An 8,622-nucleotide genomic window follows, 5' to 3' on the forward strand; every position below is an offset into this window, starting at 1 on the left:
CAAATATTGTTAAAATGTTCATACTACCCAAAGCAATTTACAGATTTAATGCAATCCCTATCAAAATGCCAACAGCATTTTTCACAGAACTAGAACAAATAGTCCTAAAATTTGTATGGAACCACAAAAGACCCTAAATAGTGAAAGCAATCTTGAAAAAGAAAAACAAAGCTGGAGGTATCACATAATTCCAGATTTCATGTGATATTACAGAGCAGTTATAATTAAAACAGTACGGTACTGGCACAAAAATAGACACATAGAAAAATGAAACACAATAGAAAACCCAGAAATAAACCCACAATTACATGGTCAATTCATCTTCAAGAAAGGACGCAAGAATATGCAATGGGAAAAAGACGTCTCTTCAAAAAACAGTGTTGGGAAAACTGGACAGCTACATGCAAAATGAGATTGGGCCAATTTCTTACACCATACACAAAAATAAACTCAAAATGGATTAAAGACCTAAATGTCATACCTGAAACCATAAAAATCCTAGAAAAGAACACAAGCAGTACTTTCTCTGACATAGGCCATTGCAACATGTCTAGATATGTCTAGAGGTAAGGCAACAATAAACTATTGGGACTACATCAAAATAAAAAGCTTCTGCAATACTTACCTGGCAGGGGAGATACCATGATCACGAAGGTGGTTTTCCCAGGGTGAGGCTTATCCATTGCACTCCGGATGTGCTGACCCCTGCGATTTCCCCAAATGTGGGAAACTCGACTGCATAATTTGTAGTAGTGGGGGACTGCGTTCGTGCTTTCCCCTGGCAAAAAAAAAAAAAAAAAAGGAAAAAAAAAAAGCTTCTGCACAGGGAAGGACACCATCAACAAACTATAAGGCAACTTACTGAATGGGAGAAGATATTTGCCAATGACATATCCAATAAAGGGTTAGTAACCAAAATATTTGAAGAACTTACAAAACTCAATACCCCAAAACCAAATAATCCAATTTAAAAATGGGCAGAAGACATGAAAAGACATTTCTCTGAAGAAGACATCTATATGGCCAACAGACACATGAAAAGATGCTCAACATCACTCATTCTCAGGGATATACAAATTAAAGGTACAATGAGATATCACCTCACACCTGTCAGAATGGCTAAAATCAAAAACAGGAAACAACAAGTGTTTGTTGACAAGGATGTGGAGAAGAAGGAACCCTTTTGCACTGTTGGTGGGAATGCAAACTGGTGCAGCCACTCTGGGAAACAGTATGGAGTTTCCTCAGAAAGTTAAAAATAGAACTACCCTATGATCCAGGAATCACACTACTGGGTATTTACCCCCAAAATACAAAAACTCTAATTCAAAGGGATACATGCTCCCGTATGTTTATAGTGGCAGCATTATTTACAATAGTCAAGTGTCCATCAGTAGATGAATAGATAAAGAAGAAGTGGCATATAGATACAATGGAATATTATTCAGCCATAAAAAAGAATGAAATCTTGCCATTTGCAACACAGATAAAGCTAGAAAGTATATTGCTAATCGAAGTAAGTCAGCCAAATACTATATAATCTCACTCATGTGTGGAATTTAAGAAACAAAACAAATGAGCAGAGAGAGAGAGAGAGAGAGAGAGAGAGAGAAACGAAAAAACAGACTCTTAACTATAGAGAACAAACTAATGGCTCCCAGAGGGGAGGTGGGTAAGGGGGTGGGTGAAATAAATGATGGGGATTAAGACTACACTTACTGGGATGTGTGGGTGGCTCAGTCTATTAAGTGTCTGACTGTCAATCTTGGCCCAGATCATGATCTCACTGTTCGTGAATTTGAGCCCCACGTCAGACTCTATGCTGACAGTGCAGAGCCTGCTTGGTTTCTCTCTCTCTGCCCCTCCCTCTGTCTCTGTCTCTGTCTCTCTCTCAAAATAAAGAAATAAACTTAAAAAAAAAAAAAAGAATATACTTATCATGATGAAATAAAACCAGAGCACCCTTCAGTGAGAAGGATAGTGGTAAGGTAGCTGGTGAAGCCAGTAAAGTGGGGCCAGAGGACAAATGGCAAGAGTCTCAAAGGGATAGGGTGGACCCATCTTCCCTGAGGGTGGAAGTGAATGGTGTAGAGACTCTGGGGGACTTGTAGGACAGGCAGCCTCCATTAGCCAGGCTACAGCCTGAGGGACAAGTAACATCCTTTAAAATGAGGCTGGTCTCAAGGATATCGGATGGAGTCTTTAGGGAAGCAATGAGGATATGGGGGATTTTGTTCACCGGAACAAGGTTGTTGAGGGAGATAGGAAAGAAGTGTGAAGGAGAAATCCAGAGCAGGATGGACAGAACAGACATGACCAGAAGAAATTACAGCTGCATACTGAGCAAGGATTACAGGGGGGTGTGGGATGGGGGGATTAGGGGGCCCCAAAATTTGTTGGAAGCTCTTGAGTGTCCTGGTTACAGCCTGGGTACGTTACTCTTCCCAAAGAATTTAAAGTCTCCGGTGGGTGAGAAGACACTAGTCCCTCTGGGAGGAGTCAGAGGAGATGTGACCTTGAGTGTAAAGACACCGAAGAGAGGCTTAGTCAGGGCTCAAGACTGAGGCAATAGGAATGGGGATTTCAAAGAGGGATGGATGCCCGGGCTTGGGGTGGTAAAGTTCTTGCACTCTGCTCAGAGGGCTCCATGGGAACATCTGGCACAGAGCAAATATGTCGGTCGACTTGAATTCCAATCTGATCATTTGAGTTGATTTTTTTTTAGTAATCTCCACACTCAACGCGGGGCTTGAACTCATGACCCCGAGATCAAGAGTCGCATGCTCTTCCAACTGAGCCAGCCAGACACCTCACAATATGTGATCATTTGAAAGAAATGGAAAGTCACTGAGCAACTGCTCTCTTGTTAATTGTTTCAGAGGTAGAAGGGCTCTGAGAGTGGAATTAAAATAATGCCCCCGCATGCTCACATCATAAAAGCATAGTAGTGAGCATGTCACACTGGCTTGCTATGATGCACGAGGAGATGGTTCTGTATGAGAAAAAACATCTTGTTGGTTTTGGAGCCAAAAAATCAAAGCTGTAAAGACCATATGATCTGTGGCAGCAGTTGCTCCTCAAAGATAGGTTTATAAGTAATCAGAGTAGGAGGCCTTGCTGGGTACGGCATGAATCTTTCCAAATGCTGTTAACTGGCACAAAAGGATGCCAACTTTATTCTACTTCAACTCCTGTTCTGTTACCCTAATATGAATGAAAGAATTACAATAACATTTAGGATTAGTGGAGTACTTCAAGATACCTACATCTCAATGAAGTATTCCCTTGTTCTGTATTTCATGGAGATATTTTCTTATCTACTCGATATTCAGTGGAATGCATGTGAGCCAGAAACTGCAATAATATGAAGAGAGTTCAAGATGCAAGAAAAAAAAAAGAGATTGGGGCGCCTGGGTGGCTCAGTTGGTTGAGCATCCGACTTCGGCTCAGGTCATGATCTCACGGCCCGTGAGTTTGAGCCCCGGGTCGGGCTCTGTGCTGACAGCTCGGAGCCTGGAGCCTGCTTTGGATTCTGTGTCTCCCTCTCTCTCTCTCTGCCCCTAACCCACTCACATTCTGTCTCTGTCTCTGTCAGAAATAAATACTTTTGAAAATTTTAAGAAGAAAAAAGAGACAATAATATGAATGTCACATTTTTTTCTCTTTTTTTTTAACGGTAGGAAGTACTAGAGTATTATAGTGCACTGAGATGAACAGAGTATGTTAAGAGATACTAGTATGTTAAGTAAGATGTAACTCATGCTTCCATTTCAATAGTGCTAGTATCTCTGACGGAGTTTGATATGAAAGCAGTTTTATTATTTTGCATTTATACATAAGCCTCAAGAGCGATGGATTTCAGGGGTACCTGGATGGCTCAGTCGATGGAGCACGTGGCTCTCGATCTCGGGGTTGTCAGTTTGAGCCCCACATTGTGTGTACAGGTTACTTAAAAATAGAATTAAAAAAGAAAGAGGAACAGATTTCACATGTGGCTTTGTCATTATAAGTAAAGGGGGGAGGGAGGAGCTATGGCATACCTCACTACTTTTGAGCTACTCTGTATAAATAACTCCCTGCACTTTATCATGAAAGTGGATTTGACCTTTAGGGAAAGACCTTTTTTACAAGGCAATCGATTTTTGCCATTCCCTGGAGCGTTTACTTAAGAAAGATTTTCCTGTGATCAACCTTCCCTGGAAAAGACATTATGTCTAACAAACACCATTTCCTGTATCAAAATTGGATGGCCTAAAATCCAAGCTTAGAGTGTGCTGTGATATTCTCTTAAGGTAGAGAGGCATCATGACTTGAATGGATAATTTCAGATTAGGCTATAGAAATACTGTATGGAGACATTGTGCTCTAAAAAGGAGTTTTTTTCTACCATAAATTGTTTTGACAGTTTTACCATCCATCACCGATCTCTTCATATGCAAAAGGGAATTTATGAGAAAGAACACGGCTTCTTCTTTCTGACTGAGTGCTAGACTGGAGATGTTCTAGGGAAGAGAGACCTTAACAAGCCTTGGAGGAAAGGCATCCATAGAGTATTTATGATTCTCTCCACTTCCTTTCTTTGAAGTATCGTAATTGAGGTCATTATAAATCTTTGAAAGCAGCACTTCTGTCCTGTAGGCTATACCCACTACCAGCAGATATTTATAGAAATAAAATAGTAGCTCGCATCCCTTCAGTAAAGTTCCACAAAGCTGGTTCCAAATAAAAATGAATAAATAATGTTGACCTAAGCCTTGTAGATAATGTTAAAAAGCAAAAAAATTGATTAGGCCATCAGTTCTGTTATGTGCTGACACTAACACCCTCGCATTTGAGAAGTTGGCTTACTTTAAGAGAAAATGGTTTAGAAGATGCAAGGAAAAACAAACCAAAAAAAACCACTAATAGATATTGATTTTGTTACATCAATTTGATAACTTTGTGATTGCATTTTAACAGTGGTGAACTAACTGAGTTAGTACGAGTTGGTAAAAAAATTATTTATATATTTGTGTACATATGTGATAACAACCTATATTATACACAAATACATATACACACAGATACATATACCTATAGATATGAATACATATGTATGTGTGCACGTCAACTTTGTCATTTCTATTTCAGGGTCAGAGAAAAGATTTGAGATTCGAAAATTAACTGCAATGATGCTGGCGTGCATTAGAAATCAATTCTCAACCATGGCAATTCAGACTGCTTATTCATGATAGCGAGAGAATAAATATGAAGCTTGACCAACTTTTAAGAATCACCGTTCCCTCCTACATTTCAGAGGAGGAGAGTCCTCTATACTGAAGATACATGTTTGAAATAATACAGTTTTCATTGTAGTACTTTCTTTAAGTACCTGCATTAACACATCACATTTAAGCTTACATTACTCCTAGGATTTCTTTAAAACACATACATGTCAAAGAGCCAGAAAGCTGTCAACTTACATTTCTTTAATTTCTGAGTTTTGAGGCAGTGATCTTACTGTGTTCATCTCTACATCCTTGGTTCCATGGACAACGTCATACACACAGTGGGTCTTCTATAAATGCCTGTTGGATGAAAGAGTAGAGGAATGAATGAAGCTTTAGGGTAAGGGGAAACTCTGTAAAAAGTCACTTCCCTTCCATTACGATTCAACCTGAAGCATTCTACGGCCTCTTTCAATTGACTTTCACATTCATATTCTGGTACAGAAGCAGCCCTGGGCTCTTATATTTCCTCCACAGGAGGGATATTAGCACACATCACATCATATTATGGTTTGCTGAATGTGTTAATCTCTCTTAGAAGATTCTGAAGTCTATGCCTTTTCCAGTTTTATACTTCTGGTGCCTAGCATGGTATGTGCTACATGATAGATTTTCAGTAAATATTCCATGAATGAACGGGAAGGCTTCTGGAATAGCATCCTAGTCTTTTGTAGCTTGACCTTGGTCAAGTCATCGCACTCTGGGGATCAAAGTTTCCTCAGCCCTAAAACAGATGTTTTTTGTCTTTCTGTGCCTCCTACTACAGACTAGAAATACTTGGCTGTAGGGTGGTACCAAAGGTTGAGTAACTTGCGAGAAATTTTCTCCCACATAGAATTTCTTAGAAAGGAGAAGGGGGAAGGAACTAGCATTTATTATGTGACTTAAATAATCAACTTTGTAGTCACATGTGAGATCGGATGCTATTATTCCAATTTTATAGATAAGAAAAATGAGCTTCAGAGAGGTACATAATTTGCCCAAGATCACACAGTCAGTCAACGGTTGGGTCAGGATTCAAATCTAGTTCTACTGACTTTAAAAGCCCATTTATTTGCCTTTACGCACATGATCCCACCTGTTTACATTCTGATAAGAAAGAAAACTAGCTTTCACTGAGGGTAGGATATATTCTTTCCATTTTGTGCTTCTTTTCTTTATAATTTGAATCAAGGAAAAATGTGGGAGATTCTTGCTGGGAATGTATTCCCTAATTGCATTTCATCTGCTTAAGCTCCATGAAGGAAGTTGAAATTGAGGGCATGCCAAAAAAAGGAAAAGACACCGTGTGGCAAATCATAAGCAAGATGACACTACCACCTGGACAATACCGGTGGAAAAACAAGAAAGTGACAGGACAGCCCTGGTCAGCTGGAAAGAGAGCCAAGGCTGTTTGCCTGATAGGAGCAAAAGGAGGAGGTCAGGTCATGGTCACTGACATAAGAAATGACAAGTCTGGGATGGTTTCACAGGAAAAGTACCATAAGGTTCTCCTCATCCTGTGGTATATTATATGGTGAGACGCCATGGCATATGCTATGATGGGCACAGACCACTGCATTAGAACGTCTGTCTGTCTATCTATCTATCTATCTATCTATCTATAGTTTATTTATTTTTGAGAGACAGAGTGCAAGCAGGGGAGGAGCAGAGAGAAGGAAACACAGAATCCGAAGCAGGCTCCAGGCTCCCAGCTGTCAGCACAGAGCCCGATGCGGGGCTCCAATCCAGGGACCGCAAGGTCATGACCTGAGCTGAAGTCCGACCCAAAAGATTGAGCCACCCAAGGCGGCCCTCTTTGTATTTATTTAAAAAAATTTTTAAATGTGTATTCAGTTTTGAGACAGAGGGAGACAGAGTGTAAGTGGGGGAGGTGCAGAGAGAGATTGGGAGACACAGAATCCAGAACAGGCTCTAGGCTCTGAGCTATCATCGCAGAGCCCAATGTGGGGCTCGAACTGGGGAATGTTGAGGATCAGGACCTAAGCCAAAGATGGATGTCTAACTAACTGAGCCACTCAGCCACCCCTCTTTTTATTTTTTTTTAAAGTTTATTTAGTTATTTACAGAGAGACAAAGACAGCGTGACTAGGGGACGGACAGAGAGAGAGGGAGAGAAAGGATCCCAAGCAGGCTCCATGTTGTCACCGCAGAGCGTTACTCGGGGCGTGAACCCATGAACCATGAGATCATGACCTGACCAGAAACCAAGAGTCAGAGGCTTGACCTACTGAGCCACCCAGGTGCTCCCTAGAACTTATATTTCTAATCTAATGTTAGATCTATTTAAGAACTATTCTTTAGACTTTTTACTGCTTGATTTTATCAGGTTAACTTTCTATGTAACATTTTTAAATGTTATAAACGGAATAATTCTAGGGATCTGTGTGTTAATGAGGTCAAACTGCCCCACACAATCATAGGAGCAGTGTAGGACGGATTTGTATCTGCTCTCTACAGGAAACCTGAAGCAGGTTGATGAGGTATTTGACAGAAAATGTAAATGGTTTCTGTAATGCCCAATTTTCTTCCTGCTACCTTACCTTAGGTCTCCTCAAAAGTTACATATTAATTCACTATACTCAGGTAACCTTCCAAGCTTTTAAAATAACATGTCTTCAAATAGAAGTTTTAAAAATATAAATTGGACGGGAAGAAAGGGAGAGGAGAAGCTCCCATAAGTTTTATATGTGTAAGAAACCAGGTGGCCAAGGGTCAGCCAACCAACATTGGTTAAATGGCACTGGCTCGGCCTGGGATAAACCATATTAAGCTAGGGAATTTTTCTTTGCACTTTAGAAAAGAATATTCACCATCAGAATCTTTGTTTCTGACATAATTCTTCAATGAAAGGGACCAGGGCTCCTCAGAAAAATAGGGAATTCTAAGACTGGCATTCTAAGATGAGCCCAGAGCAGCCTGAGGTGCCAGAAAGCAAGGAAGCACTCAAAGAAACAAAACACAACCATTGTTGGGGGCATGTTAAAGAAACACAGGAGCCAAGTACAGAGCTCCCACTGGGCAAAACCAGAACAATTTGAGCAAATAAATAAAGTAGTATTGGATTAGAGCCCAAAGTACAAAATAAATATCCATGAGTCCATACTGATATAAATGACTTAATAAATAAATAAAGGGAGAGAAGAGACAAATCTCTTATGCAGATGAGTTCCAAATTATTTATGTAACACTTTTCTGTCTAGGAGGAGGAGCTTAACTTCCCTCTCCTGAGTGCAGGCAATGCAGAGTAACTTCCTTACAAAGGGCACACTGTGGGGGCGCCTGGTGGCTCAGTCAGTTAAGCGTCCGACTTCAGCTCAGGTCATGATCTCACTGTCCGTGAGTTCGAGCCCCG

The 8,622-nt window shown here is 40.4% G+C and overlaps 1 non-coding gene across 1 annotated transcript; it reads left to right on the plus strand.

The window, feature by feature from the left end:
- The first annotated feature begins 617 nt into the window (after positions 1-617).
- LOC132684502 (U1 spliceosomal RNA) lies at positions 618-781 on the plus strand. The gene has a single exon (XR_009612711.1). It is a non-coding gene; the product is annotated as a U1 spliceosomal RNA (small nuclear RNA).
- Positions 782-8,622: the final 7,841 nt, after the last annotated feature.

The sequence above is a fragment of the Panthera onca genome, chromosome C2, assembly GCF_046562875.1.
Source record: "Panthera onca isolate mPanOnc1 chromosome C2, mPanOnc1 haplotype 2, whole genome shotgun sequence".
Lineage (NCBI taxonomy): Eukaryota > Metazoa > Chordata > Mammalia > Carnivora > Felidae > Panthera > Panthera onca.